The 20,249-nt window shown below is 41.4% G+C and overlaps 1 protein-coding gene and 1 long non-coding RNA gene across 5 annotated transcripts in view; one reads left to right on the top strand and one right to left on the bottom strand.

The window, feature by feature from the left end:
• The window catches only part of Atrnl1 (attractin like 1), a 522,384-nt gene that overhangs the window by 206,403 nt on the left and 295,732 nt on the right, over positions 1-20,249 (bottom strand). The window lies entirely within an intron of this gene.
• On the top strand, positions 832-16,151 carry Gm52385. The gene is made up of 3 exons (XR_003952873.1): positions 832-1,616; positions 4,263-4,485; positions 11,210-16,151. It is a non-coding gene; the product is annotated as a predicted gene, 52385 (long non-coding RNA).

Below are 20,249 nucleotides of genomic sequence, written 5' to 3'. Positions count from 1 at the left end.
GAGCTGATATGGGATGTGATTCTTGACTCTATCCATCAACTTTTCCCACACTATCAAAGACTAGTGGAGCTTTCCCTGGGCACCTGTGGAAGGTGGAGTCAGGGCAGGGGCAGGGCAGCAGCCCTCTGCTTCCTGTGCTGCTTCTTACACACACTGAAGCTAGCAGCAAAGCTGTCAGAGGAATCTCAGGAAACAAAAGACCACCTGCATGGAACACACTGCAGCCTTGCAGTCACCTCTCCCTTCCACCCCCAAATCTACTCCCTCACACCCCTCCCCTCCCATCCCCCACCTCCTCCCTCACACCCCTCACCTCCTCTCTCACACTCCACACCTCCTCCCTCACACCCCTCACCTCCTCCCTCACACTCCATCCCTACCCAGTCCTGGCATTTCTAGCTCTCAGGACTGAAGGTGGAACCCAGGTCCTCAGGCATTCTAAGCAGCCTATAGAAATCTTGTGAATGTTACTTCATGTAATTTCAAAATGAAAGTGTGGATTTAAAGCCCTGTCTTTGTTGACATAGGTGGTATCACTGGCAAAACTGCCAAAGATGACCTCATTTCGAAATAGAAGATTTCACAGGGAGAGATGACGCTTTGAGAAGAGCTAATAAGTAGGCATTGCCTTAGAAAAACATTCTGGGAACAGTAGGAAGTACAAGAAAAATACTGAAAGGCAGTATTTTTGACTTTTTACTTTTGGAAAGTAAAAACAAAACGCGTATTGCCGATTTTATAAATTGTTGGTACTTAAAAATCATGTTTGATGTCCTATACAAGTTGTGCCTATTCAACTTGGCTTACAAAAACAAAATATGTGATCGATTTTTGGGATCGAAAATATAAAAAGGTTGGGTAAATAGAAAGTGGTGAGAAATGTTCCAGAGAGAAAGAGAACGGGAGCCTAATAGAAAGACCTGACACTCGTACACGTCCTCACCACAGTGGGCAAGAACGAGGAGCATGTGCGTTTAATGATTAAACGTGTGTTTCAATCACACAAACCTGAGGTTCTACGTCCCTGTGCAGTAAAACTCCAGTGTCAGCCATGGCTACTATCTCCCAGTAGCCTTGCCCCTGCCATGACCGTACCTGGCATGAACTGCACAATGACCTCACTCACTGTTTTCCAGAAATAGCCATGCAGTATAATAAACACACTGATAGTGCAACCATGAAATACAGTGGAGCAAATGGAATACCAGGGCAATATAACAAAGGAAGCCAGAAAAGGACACGTTTCGTTATTAGCAGCAAGTGTGGAGCTGGCCAGGCAATCCTGAGCTTCAGATGCAAGAAATGGGAAGCCTTCAGAACCTGGAGGGCAAAGAGTGTACTGCTTAGACGGCAACCAAACGTTTACTAAGGTAGCGGGAATCAAGAGGAGATCTTTAAATCCTCAGGAGCAGGAGCAAAACAAAATGGATACATTGTCTTTCAACACAAAGGTTTTCTGTCTATTACTCAGAAAGTCCAATCCTATGGAGTAAGAAGCAGCGGTGAAGCCAAAGCAGGAAAGAAATATGTCTACAATCCTCAATAAAGTAACGCAATGTATCAGAAGGAGCCAGTAACAGCAGTTAATCTCAAACACAATGAATTCCCCTCTCCTAGTAAGTAGCAAAAGGTCAGTTTTGTATGCAGCTTTCTTTAATACAAAAGGCCAGGTGGTTGTAATTTATCTGAGCAAATCAAAATGAGCAGAGGGACGATCTCTGAAAAGGTCATTTAAAAGCTTCGTCCTCAGAATGGATGTGTAATGCCTATGACTCGGCAAAGGCAAAAATGAGAGCCTGGATAACGTGACTTTTGAAACCGGAACTTGAAAGGGAAAAAAGTCACAAGTAGATCAGTGTAGTGTCAGACTCAGCACTTCCCTGTGTAAGCGTGTACCACAGCGTGGAAAATCCAAGAGGTGTGCCACATGACACAGTCAGGACAAGTGTTGCCCACAATACAAGCCACCCAGGGTCCCATGCATCTGTTCCAGTAACTTAGGCCTGGACACTTCTGAGGACGAGGCTTCCACCAATCTTCCAGTCACCCTATCCCCACAAGACATAATCTGCAAAACAAGGTCCCTCCTTTCCGGGACTCTGCATTCTGGGAGTTAACTCTCAATGCTGAAGATTCACTCTGACCAATAACACCTTTACTTTCTGGGTTGAGAAACCCTAATACAGCACAGTGCAGCTAGCTTTGTCCTGAGGTATACAGGAGGTCTGTCTGCTGGTTGCCACGGTGTGGGGGCAAATGAAACCATGTCTGTCACCAGACAAAAACTGGGAAACTGGAACTGATTCAGAAACCCCAATGAATTCTCATCTCATATCTAAGGGCGGTAGGCATTGCATCTACTCCCAACCTGGTTTCTGTCCTGAAACACATGACCATGACACCCCATGGAGAGGACTGTGACAGTCACTTAGAGACAACACTTGAAGTCCTTCCAAATGCAGATGAGGCATTCTCTGATCACAGACCAAGCCAACAGAAAGCATCTGCCTCTAGACCCCAACCCACCCCCAAATATATATAAGACCCTATCCACAGGGAATAAAGCACAAGAGTTGCTTCAGAGACCACCTAGGAGCATCTGTCTCACAGAGCTGTTACGCCTTGGGGAAGAGAATTCCCTCCTGAAGCTTTCTCACTAGAAGCTATTCAAGCCTACTGCAGTCACTTTCCACTAGGCGGCCCTGATCCTGGCTCCAAGCAGCCCAGTGGCAGCTACAGAGGAGACCTGGAAGTCCACCTTGCCCCAATACCCCCGCCCCCCACTTTGAAGAGCACAACTCTTTGGCTGCTCTGGCCAGGACAGAGCCCCACAGGTCTCCATGGCTAGTGTCCAGTCCACAGCCCCGCATCATGGCTGTCTGTGATTATAATATCAGAGTTCTGTGAGAAATGCTTAGATCTTCAAAGACAGGTAAGTGATCCAAATACTGACGATTTCCTCATAGTCAATATGCTAAATATTGAAATGTGTTATTTTGTTATTAACTAACGGAGTTGCTTTTAATTCAACATGAGAAAACTTTAAAAAGGTTAAAACATTTCTTTATCAAGTCATCTGCTAATTATCATTTAAAGTGTCTCCACTGGGAAATACCTAGGATATTCATTGACTTATTGCAGTGATCTATGAACACACAGTTTTGCCTTTAATATTTTGTGAAAGGAACCACAACTTACTTTTTTAAAGCAACTAAACTTTGTTGTTTTAATGTTAAATGTGAAGGATAGTTTGATAGAGAACAGGTTATTTCACCTGGTGTAAACTGCCTTCTTTTCTGGAACACCATTCAAAGCACAAAAACAAGAATATATGAGAGGCAGTGGTCACATCAGACTCATGGCAAGAGTTCATTTTGAAAGTTAAAGTTAAAGGGATTCAAGAGGTTAACCCGTCCTGTATTACAGCCTGGTGAAACCACTCTGCCTTCTCCGGCAGATGCGGATGGTCACCGGGCATGAAATCACCCATTGATAAGGGTCCAGAATTACTACTTCTTAGCAAGTCTCCTCACACATACTGTTGGTTTCTCACACTTAACAATAAACACCTATTTTTCCCTTGTGATCTTTTCGGAACATGAAAATTGAGAAAGATACTTCAAACTTAATTTACAAAAATTTCTTCAAGTACACATTAAGTATTTGAACAATTTCTCACACCTTCAACTCAAACAGATGGACGACTATTGTAGCACTTTTCATTCATTATTTATGCAACAGAAATCTGTGATCTACTCTGTTCTGGGAAGAGAGCCAGGCATGTGGCCTTTCCCTCAAGGGGCTTACTCTCTTTCACGAGTAGGGCAAACGTGTTTCTAGTGGAAGTTTTCAGTGTTGGTTTTGAAGGTCTCTCTTGATATATAAAGAGCGCACACACCACTGAAGACTTATTTAGAATGTGACAGAGCATTTCTCACAATCCAGACTAATTTGGATTCTTTTCTAAGACAAGGTGACAAGGTGGATTTTATTTTGTTTTTAAATGTATTCTTCTGTTGCTAGCTCTAACTTGCAGCCTCAGGTGTCTCTTAGACGAACGATTAAGACCAGAATTCCCTAGTTAGCACTGGTGTGAGGTGTGATAGTCTTCATATTGGCATTTAAAATTTTTAACTTTTAAAATTGCTATCCTAATTTATCTTTGAGGATAGAGTTCTTTCTAAACTGCTGGTCTTATGATAGGTTAAAGCTCCCTACATACGGCCCTTTGTATTGACCTCCTATCTCATTCCCTGGATCAGACAGGCAGAGAACCATCAAGACTGCTAACTACTGGAGATCCGAAGCAAATCCTAAACGTCACTCATCTGTTGACCCAGGCTTCTTCATCCACCAGGCCACCTTCCCCGGGGTGATGGAGACAGAGTGGAAAAGCTGTATGGACTTAAGAACACAGACCTTAAGTCTACTCGGGAGTCATGACTAGTCTCAGGGAACAAGAACGTCCACACACACGAAAACAAGGTACACTTGCCCTTATTTTCAACCCTATGAAATCACACTTTACTCATTGCTGTACACACAGTGTATGAGGAGTCAGGCTCTAGCAACATTTATGAGGTGGCTCTACTTCATCTTGGTCAGTGGCTTTGATTCAGCCTCACGGTTCATGGTTGCTCTACACAGTTTTGTAGCTCCTCTCTCTGAGTCTTCACCGCTTTACCTAGTAACTGGTGTTTTCCCTGAATTAAATGTCTTGTCACATTTTTTCAATCAGCAAATACTTATGATCACATAACAATTAACATATAGTTTCCCCTTTTTCCTGTACAATTTCTTTCTTTCTTTTTTTTTTTTTTACTAATTTTACTCGAAATTTTTATAACCAAGACATTTATTTACTGTAACTTGCTCTACTGTGTTCACATGGTATCCCTGAGGTGCCTGCTCTTCTCTGAAGTGAAAAAGAGGAAGAGTGAATCTGTGAGAGATGGGAGCAGACTTAGGAAGAGTGGAGGGAAAAAAAAACTACAGTCAGGATGTAATGTACGAGAGAAGAATTAAAAACAAACAAACAATAGGAAAAGTACCTCAAAGGAGTTGCCAGTGAAGTAACATAACTTGAGTTGAGCCTTTAGAAGTTTTGTCCAGTCTAGTGACCAGGGAATATTTTTGGTTAAGACTAAAGTCAACTTAAAACAATGAAGGTTGGTTTAGGGAATTTATCTGAAGAGTTTTCAGCTTGCAAAAGTAAAATAATTTGCATTTTTGGATGTAAAACTAAGATTTGTAAACAGATGTGATCTTTAAACCAGAACGTGGTCACGTGAGGAGACATTACTGCACTATAGACATCCCTTTGTAAGTGGGACTTTTTCTTTAATTGAGGTGTTTTTCTACATTTTTAATTAAAGTTACATAACAAGGGCATTTATTGGACATATAACATAGAAACTTCTGCATATAAAATCCAAATTGCTTAGCATGAGGCTGACAAGAAGGCCCAAGTACTCATCAAAACTGTTCCCTGGCCCCTGCTTTAATAAACAGTGGCTCCATTCTCCAGACTCTACTCTCAGGCACATAGCCAAGCCCAGACCCTGGTGGTACCAGGGACAGGGATCACAGGCAGGTAAAGTTAAAGTGGAAACCTTTCCATGTGTGTGTGTGTGTGTGTGTGTGTGTGTGTGTGTGTGTGTGAGAGAGAGAGAGAGAGAGAGAGAGAGAGAGAGAGAGAGAGATCTATTTATTTATTTGTGCCCAGGCACAGTTCCTTGAGGGATGTCAGGGGAGGAACTCAAGCAGAAGGAGAGGCAGAAACAATGATGTCTAGTTGAGGGGCAGACAGTGTGATGAATCAGAGAAAGATTTGACAAAATGAGTCAGAGATAGGATACACCCATCTCAGGAGAAGAGCCGTTTAAGAGCAGTGCAGGGAGCATGACAGCAGTTCAGTCAGCTTTAGTCAGTCAGGGGGGAGTCAGTGCAGTGCAGTGCAGTGAGTGCAGTGCGGTGAGAGCAGTGCAGTGCAGTGCAGTGCAGTGCAGTTGAGTTCCTTAGTGAACTCAAGCAGTTCAGTGCAGGTCAGCAGAGGCAGGTGAAGCCAGAGAATAAGAAGGAGCCAGAGGATTAGAACAGAGTTAGTTCAAGGCCAAGCAGATCAATTCAGTGAAAAGCTGAGGGGGGAGTCAGACTGAATCAGTCAGCTTGATAAAGAGTTTGAGCCAGAAAAGTTGACTTGAACTAGCCAGCCAGAGTTCAGAAAGAGCTTAAAAAAGGGGGGTGGGGGGCGGGTGAGCTTATATACAGCAGTAAGCCTCTGAGATGATAATTATGTCTGGTGAATAAAAGTTACCTTTACATTGAGGTTACAAATGAACATCCATCCCGGGCTTTCATGTGAATGTTGACAATCCACCCTTTCTTTTAAATTAGGTACTTTAGATGACACATTCAAGCCACCTTCCCACAGAACCTGTGCACCCTCAGTCTGGCTCACCATTTCTCTAAGTATGGTCTGTATTATCAAAGTGTAAATGGATCACATCTTTGCTTTAAGAAGTATGTCCAGTTTCTGTTTCTCTACAATTACTCTATCTTAGGACCATGACTGTAACACACTTGTAGGCAAATACAATTTATCACAATACACGTAATCATGGCTGCACCCATTTCTCAGGTCAAGGGGATTTTGAAATTAATTCAAGTGCCATTCTCATTGGGACCACCATCTCTTAAATATAAGATAATTTAACATATAAGTTATATAAAATAGAAAACTGTTTCCATTTCCACTTCTTATAGTCAGAAAGATATTAGCTTGACTCAGAAGCATGGATATTGTCTTATTTAGGATTACTATTGCTATGACAAAACACCATACCCAATGCAATTTTTGAGGAAAAAGGGTTTATTTCACTCACAGTTCCATAAACCAATTCATTATTAAAAGCAGTGAGGGTAGGAACTCAAGTAGGGCAGAAACCCAGAGGTAGGAGCTGAAGCAGAGGCCATGGAAGAGTGCTGCTTACTGGCTTGCTCCTCATAGCTTGCTCAGCCTGATTTCTTATAGAATCCAGGACTGACAGCCCAGGGATAGCACCACCCGCAACATCTGGCCTCTCTCTCTCATTGATCACTAATTAAAAAAAAATGCCTTACAGCTGGATCTTATGAAGGCATTTTTCTTAATTGAGGTTCCCTCATCTCTGATGACTCTAGTTTGTGTCAAGTTGACATGGCACTAGCCAGTACAGATCTTTTGTGTCAAGAACATCACATGATAAAATTAAATAACTTGTTGAAATAGCTATTGCAAACCTTCCAATTTGAAATATATCTTTATATGTTTTCAGTGCAAGTTTACTTCTTCTTTTACTACAGTCTGAATAAATGCCTTTAATGAAGAATTCTATATATTAAACTCCAATTATTAGATAATCAAAAGCTGCCTTGGTACAGGATGGGTTGCTAAGGTTGTAAATACTCGCAAAAAATTAGGATGAAATGCTTGTGTTCCAGACTTACATTATAGTTATAAAATTGAGATTTAAAGCCCAAAAAGTAATTTATAGAATAAGAATTTAATGACTTCTCAAGCAAGCAGCAATGATAATCAGACTGGGGCCCAAGATGTATGGACTTGAGTAACTCTGGTCTGATAACTAAATGATAATTTTCTTCAGAATAACATATTACACAATTCCTTAACTCTGTGGGATATCATACTTCTTCCCACGATATATACTCGATATCATTTCTTCTCATTCATCACTCTATACCTTGCTTTGCTCTCCTCTTCAAAGATCTCAGCTTCTCTCTGAGTCCTCTAAACCTCTCTCGTTCCTATTGATTCCCTAAACACAGGAAGTAAATTTCGGTTTCTGCACATTAGAAAAGGTTTATGTTATCAGCAATTGATGCAACTTCATTTCCATCGATAAGTTATTTGACATAAGCCTTGATCACAAGACACTGCCAGATATAAATGTTAGATACACAAGGTCCTAGAACGTACGGTGTTGCAACCTTAATAATTAGACTCGCTGAGGAATTAGGATTTTCTTAGTTAATAGATCTTTGCTAATTTGAAAGCCAATAAATATACGAGCTATTGGAAGATGAATGATTTTTAGAAACACTATTGAAATATTTCTGAAATTTTAAGTGTTCTTTGGTTGCTTTCAATCCACTACTGCTTTGCATTGGTGATAAAAGTAACGGACACGGCATGAATGACCAATCCATTAAGTGAATGCCACAGTATTCACAAAGCATGTGGACACATTCCATCAGCCTCTTTCCCAATTCATGGCCTAGGTGGTCCAAAAAGGTAAGGTGATTAACCGAGCAAACTTAATTTAACATAAATGTTGTCTTGACCTCAAAAAGTAAACTAAATCCACATTTTAACTGGAGTCAGAAGTTGCTTTAGATTATTGGTCTAAGCAACACATACCAGAGACATTAAAACAATACATGGGACAGTAAGAGTCTAAACGCTGCCCTGTAGCAATTCATGTTTGCTACAATGTATGCCCTGCTAACATTTATGTTTGAACTTACAGTAACAGTTGTGACAAGCTACTACTGTATCTTGAGTGAGCGTCTAAACACTACACTGTAGCAATTCTCCTGCTAACATTTATGTTTGAACTTACAGTAACAGTCGTGATAATTTACTTTATCCTGCTGACTTGAAACATCTAATTGAAAGTGATGCAAACACACCTTTAGAGGATAATAAACACCATACTTGGCAAGGCTTTCTCTAGTGTGAAACAGGAGGCGCATCCCTGCGTTGCTGTGGGAAACGAGGCTTTCTTCATTTACAGACACATCTTACTGCCTTCAAAGAAACAGCATCCAGAAGGGAAGCCGTGTTTTGTGGATTTTCAGCTGTATCTTGGATTGTCAATCTTATAGCTTTCTGATAAGGAGATAGTTCTCTTTGGGCAGGCCATATTTTGAAGGGACTAGATCTTCCCAGGAAGCCTGCTGCAGGCTCCAGTTTTCCCAGGGACACAGTCATAGAGCCAACACTGACCAAGGGAGGGCTGATGGCTGCAGCTCTGTTTGTTCCCTGTGATCTACTGAAAACAAGAATCCAGAAGACACTAGAGTCACATCTCATAACCCCTGCTTCCTTCAGAGATTGCATTTTCCTCCTGAACATTTTCCTCTCCCAATATTGTAACAGGTTTGAATGATTTAATAAAAAATTTATCACACATGTAACCTAATAATGTTAGAAAGATTCATAACATGATTTAGTAAACATGAGCACACCAAGAAATAGCTTTACCCAACTGACAAAATGAAAGTAATGAAGTACTTATGGATAAGTGTTCAAGAGAATAAAACTACTCTGGTATCAAATATAAGGGAAGTTATTCTTTAAATGTATAGGGAACCTGGAAATGCACATATCTTTATTTAACCCAGTAATCCCACTGCTCAGTTTCTATATTAATTAAATATTGACTGAGAGATTTATTAATCTAAAGCAAAGTATCATTTGTTATAGTCAAGATCTTAAGACAACTAACTTGGCAATCAAGCATGTAAAATAATTATTAATTGCAAAATTTTAATTGGCAATTTGTCAAAGAGCTAATTGTACAAAAGGGAAAATAATACATATATTCGTATACACATATAAATATGCATAAATTCATATAAGATTAAAATAAGATTTGGAATGAATCTTACTCTTAGGGGCTACAATGATGTAGAATAAAGTTTCATGAGTTACAAGAGATTAAAAAAGATCATTGTAGAGAATAGTCCCACTTATTTATGTATGTCAACTATATTTACCTCTATACCTGTATTTTCATGTTTGGAGATTTACTCCTAGAGCATGAATTTGAATTCATTTTTATTGACATTTTTCCAACTTCGCTTTAGGGAGAAAACAAGGATATTACCAAGTAGTCTGATGCTCTAAATTATTGACATGTATATCATAGAATGTATAATTTGGGAGAATAAAAAACCAGATTCATAAATTACTGATTTTTGAGACTACAGAAAAGTGGAGAATCTGTGTCCATTGTTTAAATTACAGCTTGCCTGACTCTACAAGGTGAAAATGGGTAAGATTAGCTCCTGGCTAGGACAATACAAGACCTAAGACAAGTCTGAAAAGGCAATTGCCACTGACCAGAGTTACCTGTCACACTCAGTATGACTCGGGAATGGACAAGCTTCTGGACTGACAAGAGAATGGAGCACTGGAAGGCTCCTCCGTGGAGCAGATGGGATTGTTGATCGTAGAGACAGTCATGACCCTTGTCTTTACCAGAGGCCATTAAGGCAGCCCAGAGCAACTGGCAAAGTCTGATTCTCCTTGTTCTCAGAGAAAGTGACCTGGCGCTGAGAACTCAGCTGATTCCAAGCTGACTCTAAGTGGGCACGTGAAACCATTTAGGCTGTCAAATTAACCTGGGTCATGACTAAGAATGCAGTGATGAAGTTTGCCATCTGGTGGTCAGACAGACACGCAGATGCCTTCACAGACTAATTATGGTTGAATTTTGCAATGTGGAAAAACTAAAAAGTCAAGTGTAGCTATTAGATAAATTCAAGGATAAAACGGAAGCAGCGGGACAGTATAATCAGGGCCAGCTGAGCAGTGCTTGCCCAGGATATCCAGGCGTCTATCCCAGGACTCTAGTAATCTCGGCCAAAGGGATTTTGCAAATAGGATGGGTAAGGGGCACAAAACAGGGAGTTCTTCCTGGATTCCCTGGAAGGGTCCCATGTGTCCTAGCAAGATGGTGGAAAGGAAGATCTGATGTGGTTCAGGGTATCCACAATGTCTTCTGTATTATTTGCTTGTGAATTCTAAGGAATTCTTTTGTGGGACAAAACAGTCTATGGACTAATTTTGATGATTCTCTCTCTCTCTCTTTCTGTGTGTGTATCTACATGTTCTCTCTGTGCTCTCTCTGTGCGCTCTCTCTCTCTCTACACACACACACACACACACACACACACACACACACACATATATATATATATATAATTCTTCTCTTTTACTCAGAGTGAAAACTGACCGGTCCCTGTCTTCTTGGATGAACGTTTCTGTGAGTGCTAACCGTCATTCTGCTTCACATTTCCTATGCACAGTCAACTGCTTCCCCATTACTGATCAAGTATTTCATTCTTTTCTCACTGATAAACAAATAAGATCCCCATGTAATTAACATGGCTCCTATTTTCTTCACCCTCTACTACATTTTAGGAACTGGACAATGAACTGACAAGAATAAACAAAGACAGAAGAACCACCGAGAAGAAGTTACAGATCCTGGAGGAAGGAGGATGCCCAACACTAAGCATCCAACACAACTGGCATCCTGCCTTCTAGTCTCTGTGTGCCTCAATCTTAGTGCTTCCTGCCCCTCCCAGTTTTGTCCTTTCCTGGAGGGATAGGGAATCTTCAGTGTCAGCTTGAGTGGATTTGGAGTCACTTGGGAGATTGGAGCACAACTCTAGGCGCCTCTAAGAGGACATTTCAGAGGATTAACTGAGGAGGAAAGAGTCCTCTTGCATATGTGTGGCACCATCCCAAGTCTGTGTGGCGGATAGAATAAGGGTTGCAGGAGTAGGGGGGTGGGCAGTGAACATCCCGATCTACAGAACGTTAGCTGGCAACCTCGTGCTCCTCATGCTATGGCTAGGAGCTACCTCCACAGCTGCAGCCCTGCCTTCTTCACCAGGATAGATGACATCTTCAGATTGGGCATGGGAATGAATCCTGAATTCCTTAGGAATCTTCTTGCCAACCATGTGGCTGTATAGTGAGAGAAGTAACTGGCAGAGCCAGCCGTCCTATGATGCACCCGCTTTATTCTCTTTTGTCCAACACTGCTTTTGTTCTGTGTCTGGAAATACGTTTCAGTATCTTAGAAGTCATTCTCTCATTTGTCTTAGTATTTTGGCCTCACACTGCTTTTATAATCCTAATAGCATATACATGTTTGGTAGGAAGGCTAACGTGTTTGTTCTCTTTGCTTGGTAATTCTGAATTTGTCTAAGCTGTAGGAGAAAACAGTGTTCTTCTCAGCATTTATGCTGTGCTCAGTGGCTCACGACCTCCAGGACACTGCTTTTTGTTCATGTGCTTTGAGCCAATATACTTTTTCCATTATAAACAAAGAGGAATGCAAACAAGTCAATGTCAACAACAGCATATGGTCTGAGGTGGATTTACAGTTCTGTTCATATTAGGCAGCTGTGCAGTGGTTTGGTGCTTAGGTTAAAACTGTTTTCTTTCTTTCTTTTTTTTTTTCTTTTTTCTTTTTGTTCCTTTTTTTATTAGATATTTTCTTTATTTACATTTCAAATGTTATCCCCTTTCCTCCTTTCCCCTCTGAAAACTCCCTACCCCTCCCCTCCTCCCCCTGCTTACCAATCCACCCACTCCCTATTCCTGGCCCTGGCATTCCCCTACACTGGGGCATATAACCTTCACAGGACCAAGGGCCTCTCCTCCCATTGATGACCGACAAGGCCATCTTCTGTTACATATGCTGCTAGAGCCATGAGTCCCACCATGTGTATTCTTTGGTTGGTGGTTTAGTCCCAGGGAGCTCGGGAGTTACTGATTAGTTCATACTGTTGTTCCTCCTATGGGGCTGCAAACCCCTTCAGCTCCTTGGGTACTTTCTCTAGCTTCTTCATTGGGGACCCTGTGCTCCAGACACTATTGTGGATGCCAGCAAGAGCTTGCTGACAGGATCCTGATATAGCTGTCTCCAGAGAGTCTCTGCCAGTGCCTGACAAATAGAGGTGGATGCTCACAGCCGTCCATTGTGCGGAACACTGTGTTTTCTTAACTTGTCACTTATTGAATGTAAGTCATTTGGGGGACCGTAATGCAACTGTTCATTCAGACTGCAGCATAACACTAGCATCTCAATTACAACGTCTATGGAATATCCAAGTTAAGGCTGCGCACCATGAGTATATCCATTATAAACGTTTCCATATTGTCATAAACTTATGTGATGAGTTTAGCCATTCCCAGCCCACTTCTCTCAGCTCTTCCCTTTCCTTGCTTCCCCACATGGCCTTTCCTACTCACCGCTTCCTTTTGTGTGATCAACTGAATTCAATCGGGGTTTCCTGGTTGCGCATGCATAGGCATATACTGACATGAGGGAAGGCAACTCAACAGTGGCTACAGTACTGTGGAAGGTGACATCCACTTCCGCCAACAACCATTCCCTGCTGCTAATGGTTTCTCAATGTGGGACACACAGAGAGACAGACAGACAGACAGAGAGACAAAGGGAGGGGGAATGAAGAGGGAGGGAAGGAGAGAGATGAGACAGACAGACAAAGGGAAAGACATACAGAGAGAGGCAGACAGAGGAAGAGAAAGACACAGACAGACAGACCACACACACACACACACACACACACACACACACACACACAGAGAGAGAGAGAGAGAGAGAGAGAGAGAGAGAGAGAGAGAGGTGATAATCCTCAATTCCTGAAACAAAACACTAAAACATGTGATGATAGGACTTGGAAAGAAAATAGTACTAATATTTTTCTTGTTTCTCTTTGTTCACAAGCTATCCCAAGAGGGTTACAGAGATAGTGCAACAGTTAAGGTCAGTTGTTGCTCTTGAAATGGACCTTGGTTCATTATCAGGACCCACATGCCAGCTTAAAATCACCCATAACCCCAGTCTCAGGGGATATGATGGTCATTTCTGGTCTCCATGGGCACAGGCACACAGCTTGGTACACAAACATACATGAGGGCAAAACACTCACACATATAAAATAAATACAGCTTTAAAATAATGAAAAGGCTATTCTGAAAAGTTTATGTGAACATGAATCATAATTCTGTGCATAAACAGTGTTAACAATCTTTTTCTAATTAACTAATGGAAAAGACACTAAGACAATCCTGCCAGTAATGGCAATTTTCACTAACTGCCATTTTGTTTTGATACTTGTAACAGTTGGTGTATCTTCCATGTTTGAATAGGCTCAGTGTTCTGGCTGCCTAGAAGACATCACACTGAGGACTTCCAGAGTCTCTTCTTGCTTCTTGGGTACATCTGGGCACGTGCTGTGGTTCAAAATAATTCAGATTCCCAAAGCCCATCAGAACCATGGAGATGAATATCCAGCAATGCATATGGACTTTACAATCTATTTTTGCCTTTTAGAGTGATTTGGTTTTGTGTCATTTAAAGGCTGTATGAGGATCAAGCTTTAAGCCTGCTGACCCCTACTCCAGCTTTCATTCATTTCTCTTTATGTCTGTGCTTTGGTGTTATACACTAGCATTGCCCATTTCTTTGGCTATATAAATCAAGTTATATAGCCAAATATTTTTAAAAACATATAAAAGTCTCCATATGTATTCAATTACAATTTCTCTAACACTATAGTGAATTTTTTCAATAACTATGTAACAAAAACGAGTCTGAGTCAAAATACTCTGTCCGGTATGTTACACTCTGCTCAGTGTGTTTCACTGGGGAAGAGGGGACAATTTCAAGTTCATCAATTGTACCACATTAAATTAGCCTCCATCATTGACTTGGCTTGACAGCTTTCATCTATTTTAATTTACAACAAAAAGGACAGCCAAGAACAGAATAGTAGCAATAACACAGTTGGAAAGAGGCTCTGCCTTCTTAGTTTTACACACACACACACACACACACACACACACACACACACATGCACACACTGCTTCTGTCATCCGAACATGGCATTAGTATACAGACTTATGACTCAAAAAGCATCAAACTATTGTATATCTTCTAATGTTTACAATAAAAGAATTTTGCCTGCAAAATCATTTTTTCTGACCTAAACAGATGTGTTATATGTTTCCATTATTAAGCATAGCTTGTAACTATGACATTGCATTTGCTAGAGTAAAATGCTGTTTGCTACACTTCAGTCCTTTCAGGTGTTTGTGTGTTTAGCATGCATCACATCATTACTAGATGGAATATCAATCCACCCATGACCCTGAACAAGGAGACTAAAGTGTTTCCAGTCCCCTTAACAGGAAGCAAGACAAATGTAAACACTAAGCAGGCTGCGTGAGGCCAAGCTGTTGGGGCAGAATGTCAAAGGCAGGTGGAGCTGGGTAGCTGCCATAGTCACTGACAACCCCGACAAAAGCCAAACCAAACCACATTGTGTCAGAGTTAGCGTTCTACAATAGATAGCTGAAAACAAGAATCTTCCAGAAAGGGTAAGCATAATCCTGACAGTACCATGAGGTGATAACCCTTATCACACTTAAGAACTGATGTAGTAAGCACTAACTAGTTGGCCCGTCTGTGAGACAGGATGGAAGCCATTGCATAGAGAACTTCCTTTGCATGCTAATGTTTAATAAAAAATTCTCCATGTCCTACATGAAATCTTTCTACATGAGGAGTAACTCCAAGTGGAACTGATCTCTATACCAGGGGTGAAGCTTAACGAGTGGCCTGAACTGTAAGCTTTGAAGATGAGCTTGTGAGGCATGGTGACTTTGGAGAAGACGACAAACCACCAACACACTGTGTCATCGATTCTTCAACTATACCATGATGTAACATGGCTAAGACTACTTCATGAATTATGGCTATGGCATGGTTAAGAAGACTTCCTGCATCATTTTACGACTTTATAATCTTAGTACCTGAGTGCTAAGACACAACTGCTCTTTATCTTCATCTAATTTATTACCATTAACATTTTTGTTTATACTAGAAAAAAATATACATTGTGGATCTACAGTCTATCACAGGAGCGTGGCTGCTGGCAGCATGAGTGTGCACCAAAGGACGTTTCTTATGAAATACAGATCACATTTCTTCTCTGTGGGTTTAAAATGGCATTCAGTTATGTTTCAAATACTGATACCTTGATCGAGACAGAATGATTCAAATATGAATGGTACCCCCTTCACATTCTATCTTCTCTAAGAAGGAACTCTGGGCTATTATTTATGGACACTTTAAACTTTTCAGAATAAGTGTATTATAAAAAATAAGCTGTATTATTACAGCACTAAATTGCAGGAATCGTTTACATATGTGACTTTGGTAATGGTCTCCTGCCTGTAGACCTGATAGATTAGTATTCAAATCTATCCTTTCGGTTCCCTTTTCTAAACTAACAGTAGGACCAGCATTGGTATTTTTCCTTTAAAAACTACAATACAAACCGATTTTGTTGCAAAGTAGTCTTTTTAAACAACTTTTAAGTCGTGTTTGTGTGTGCATGTGTGTGTGTGTGTGTGTGTGTGTATGCGCGTGTGCATGTGTGTGTGATCATATGTTCATGTGCGTGCAGTTGCCTGCAGAGGCATGCAGTCCCCTGCATCTGGAGTTATAGGCAGTAACTGTTAGCTGCTTGCCTAGGGCAGTGGGGAATGAACTCAGGTCCTCTGCAAGAACATTAGGAGCTGTTAACCTCTTGGCCATCCCTCTAGGCCTGAATGCATACCTTTAAAAGCATTACCTTTTAGCCCATCAAGATCAATAGCCTTCAAATATTTAAGAAATAGTAGCCCATGCTAGTCATGTCTGTTGTCCCTAAGGCCTCATGTCAGACATATAAGAGTCTTAAGTTTCTGTGTATGGTGGTGCTCACTTTGTAGTAAGCTGGAGAGTGGGATGTATCCAGTCATTCGGACCCTCCCTTTCTACAGTGTACTCTCCCTCCCAAAATAAAACAAAATGGATCTACTCACATAACATGTATCTATGTCCAGGGACCTTTTTGAAGAATGTAGCCTATTTTAGGTAGTATTTTCCTGTGCCACTAAAGTTTGTTGTGCTCAAAATTAAATAATGTTTAAGTAAACCCTGGTGCTCCTCCAAACATCATTTGTTTAATAAGAAGAATGTGAAGGAATGTCAGGAATGGTGTTCAGTGCATACAAAATAGAGATAATAGCATCAATTTAGCTGGAAATGCATTTTGGATAGAAAAATCAAAAGCCATGGCTCTGCACAGCTGTTTCGATTTGAGAACCCACTCTGCTGTCCCTCCACTAGTGGGTTTTACTTTACCCAAGAAGTCTACAGAGCATACACCTCCTAAAAAGAAATCATTTGCTTAGCAATACTAAGGCACTCGACCTGCATCCGTAATCAACAGCACCCATTCGGTACACATTTTTATATATTAAGCATTTTGTTTCCTCAATTTAGTACATGCACATCTGTAAGAAATTTATTACTATAGACAAGGTAACTAGTGATGAGACAAATCTAGTTTTATACCCTGGTGAGGAAGCCATGGCAACGGCCCCATTAGAAGATAAGGTTTGGCTTGCTACAATGTAGCCAAGTCACCTTGGCAGAGAGGAAGTGGCTGTTACCACCAGTCTATGAATTTATTGGTAGGACAAAAGAGCTACGGCAATTTCCAAGCTTATTCCAAGTTAGTAGAAGAAAGAATAATGAACATTCTGTTATTTAGTGACATGCATTTGTTTACTGTTAAAAACTGCCTTGTTCCGTTGGCTGTGGTAGCCCATGCCTTTAGTCTCAGGACTCAGGAGACAGAGGCAGATGGAGTTTGAGGCCATCCTGGTCTACAGATCAAGTTCCAGGACAGCCAAGGCTAAACAGAGAGACTCTGTCAAACACCCCCTCCACCACCACCTCCACCACCTCAAAAAAAAAAAAGAATAAAAAGAATTCTGCCTTGTTCACCATTTAAAATTATATTGTATATCAGTGATCGTTTGGTTCCTGTGTTTTTGGAATTCAGCTAAGGTATTATCTTCCTCTAAGATACTGTCATTAGAAGACAGTCATCCAATTGTATTGTATTATTATACTTCATTGAAGTTATTGATAGAGTTCAAAGAAACAATTCTTTTTACTATGCAGCTAAATATTAGTACTGGGATGAGAACTGTGAGAGAGAAAAACTTAAAGTAATCCATTGTGTGCCATCTAACTATTGGCTGTCTGTTTAATTGCTTTGGAAACACAAGCCCGAGTCTAGTGTGGACTTTCTTAGTCATCTAAAATTCTTGATTCCATCTTTGCCACCACAAGGCTTGTTTAAGAAACTGGCAATGGTCATGGGTGAGAGATGCCTCTGCTTGTGAGTCTGCATGTGCCTCTGCATAGACGGCAGGGGCCAGGGAGTGAAGACAGGAGAGGAAGTGACATCATGAATGAGAAATGTCAAAAAGAGGAGGCACAGAGTGGAGGCCAGGATGAGGGCTGGGGTTGGGTAGGGGTGGGAGAGAGGAGGATAGGGCTGAGCAGGGGTGGGGGTGGGACTGGGGGTGGGGGAGGAGGAGAGGGCTGAGCAGGGGTGCACTCAGGCACCACACACATAGCTGTCTGGTCATACGAGTACAGCCTATAGAAAACATCATTTGACTCATTGTTAGGTTTTTGTTCAATTACCCTCTTTGAAAATGAGCTCTGCTACTGGAGCTATGGGAAAAACAGGAGGATAAAACAGGACAGGGAGATGGCCACTCCTTCTCCCATTTTAATTATAGCATTTTTATTTGCTTTACATTTGTGAGTGCCAAGGCTAAACGAAAGGCACTGAAGTTAACAAACGTCTGAAAACCAATGTTCTCCTTTAAAAATGTAAAGCAGATATTAGACAAATAGATGCGCCTCGTACAATAGCCTGGGTAAAGCTTAACCCATGTTTGTTTACATGAAATAGTGATCCATTTAGGGCTATTAGAATATTATAACAACTTAGATTTAAGGCCTGTCTCACTTTTACCCATAATAGGATATTAAAAAAGAAATATATGTAAAACATTTTAAAATAAGTACTTACCTCTCAGCCATTTAAATAGCCACAAAACTATTACCGTACATCATAAAGGAAAGGCTGGCAAAATGCCCTTATTAGAATAAAACTTGCCCTTTTTATTCTACCACAAGGAAAAACTTCAACTAATCTGAAGAAGACTTTTCCATGGACATTGCTTATCAGTAATAAACACATCAAATTTCCAGGGTTTGCCGAGTGTGTTTTAGGGAGCACAGGTACATGGAAGGAACACAGCCTGCATCTAAGGACAGATGCTGCATTCTAAAGAGGCAATGGGAAGCAAGAACTCTGCCTAGCTCGTAGGTTACACTTATGGCCAATGATGATAGCACACATGGAGCAGTAAGTCAGAAATGCTGCTCTAAAGTATTAACCACTTATAATCCCACTTGTCACCCGGACAACTGTTCCCTACATATTGCTTCTGGTCTGCTTGTTAAGTGGAAAATTGAGATTTGGACTATGTGAGTGTCAACAATGCATTGTCTAAATCCTTTCTGGGGCTAGTTTTAGAGTGCTCGCGTCAGTTGTCAATTTACACACACTAACCTCCTCCTCCTCTCTGCCTTCTAAACACTATACAGCAGTGTGGCCTTCCCTTGTAGCATACGAGTGGAGCCTGCACCGGGGGTCATGGACCTGGCTGAATCTTTATATACTGCAGCCGCTGTATGGCAATGTATTCTATAAGCCCCTGCACCGTCCTTCATGCTGACAGGTTATCTTGAAGTTTTTTGTTTTGTTTTTGTTGTTGTTGTTTTTGAGACAGGGTTTCTCTGTATAGCCCTGGCTGTCCTGAAACTCACTCTCACTCTGTAGACCAGGCTGGCCTTGAACTCAGAAATCTCCCTGCCTCTGCCTCCTGAGTGCTGGGATTAAAGGCGTGCACCACCACGCCCGGTGACGAAGACTTTAAAAAAAAAAAAAGTCAAAAGATATATGGAGAGTATCTCACAGTTCTTTTTAAATTATTAATTAATTATTTTATTTATTTACATCTCAAATGTTGTCTCCCTCCTAGTCTCCCCCTGCAGAGCAGAGCTCTTCTTTCCTCCCCTCTCCCCTTTGCCTCTGAGCTGGTGCCCCCCTCCGCACCGCCCCTCCCCTCCTTGCAGCATCAAGTCTCTACAGGTTTAGGCTCATCTTCTGCCACTGAGACCAGACAGGGCATATATGTATATGTGTGTGTGGGGGGCTAGGGGGCGGTGGTAGGGGTGGGGCTCAGAGGACCTATGTATGCTCTTCCATTGGTGGTTCAGTCTCAGAGCTCCCAGAGGTCTGGGCTAGTTGGTAATTGTTAGTCTTCCTGTGGGGTTGCCATCTACTTCAGCTCCTTCAATCCTTCGCTTAACTCTTCCAAAGGAGTCCCACAGTTCTAATCAGCAGGAAAATGACACTTTGAGGAACAATGAGCTACTCCTGTGAGGACCACCAAAGAAGGGACCGGTGCTGTCCAGGGCAGGGAGCTGCTAGCAAAC

Source organism: Mus musculus, chromosome 19, assembly GCF_000001635.26.
Source record: "Mus musculus strain C57BL/6J chromosome 19, GRCm38.p6 C57BL/6J".
NCBI classification, from domain to species: Eukaryota; Metazoa; Chordata; class Mammalia; order Rodentia; family Muridae; genus Mus; species Mus musculus.
This window is presented reverse-complemented; position numbering and strand designations above follow the sequence as displayed.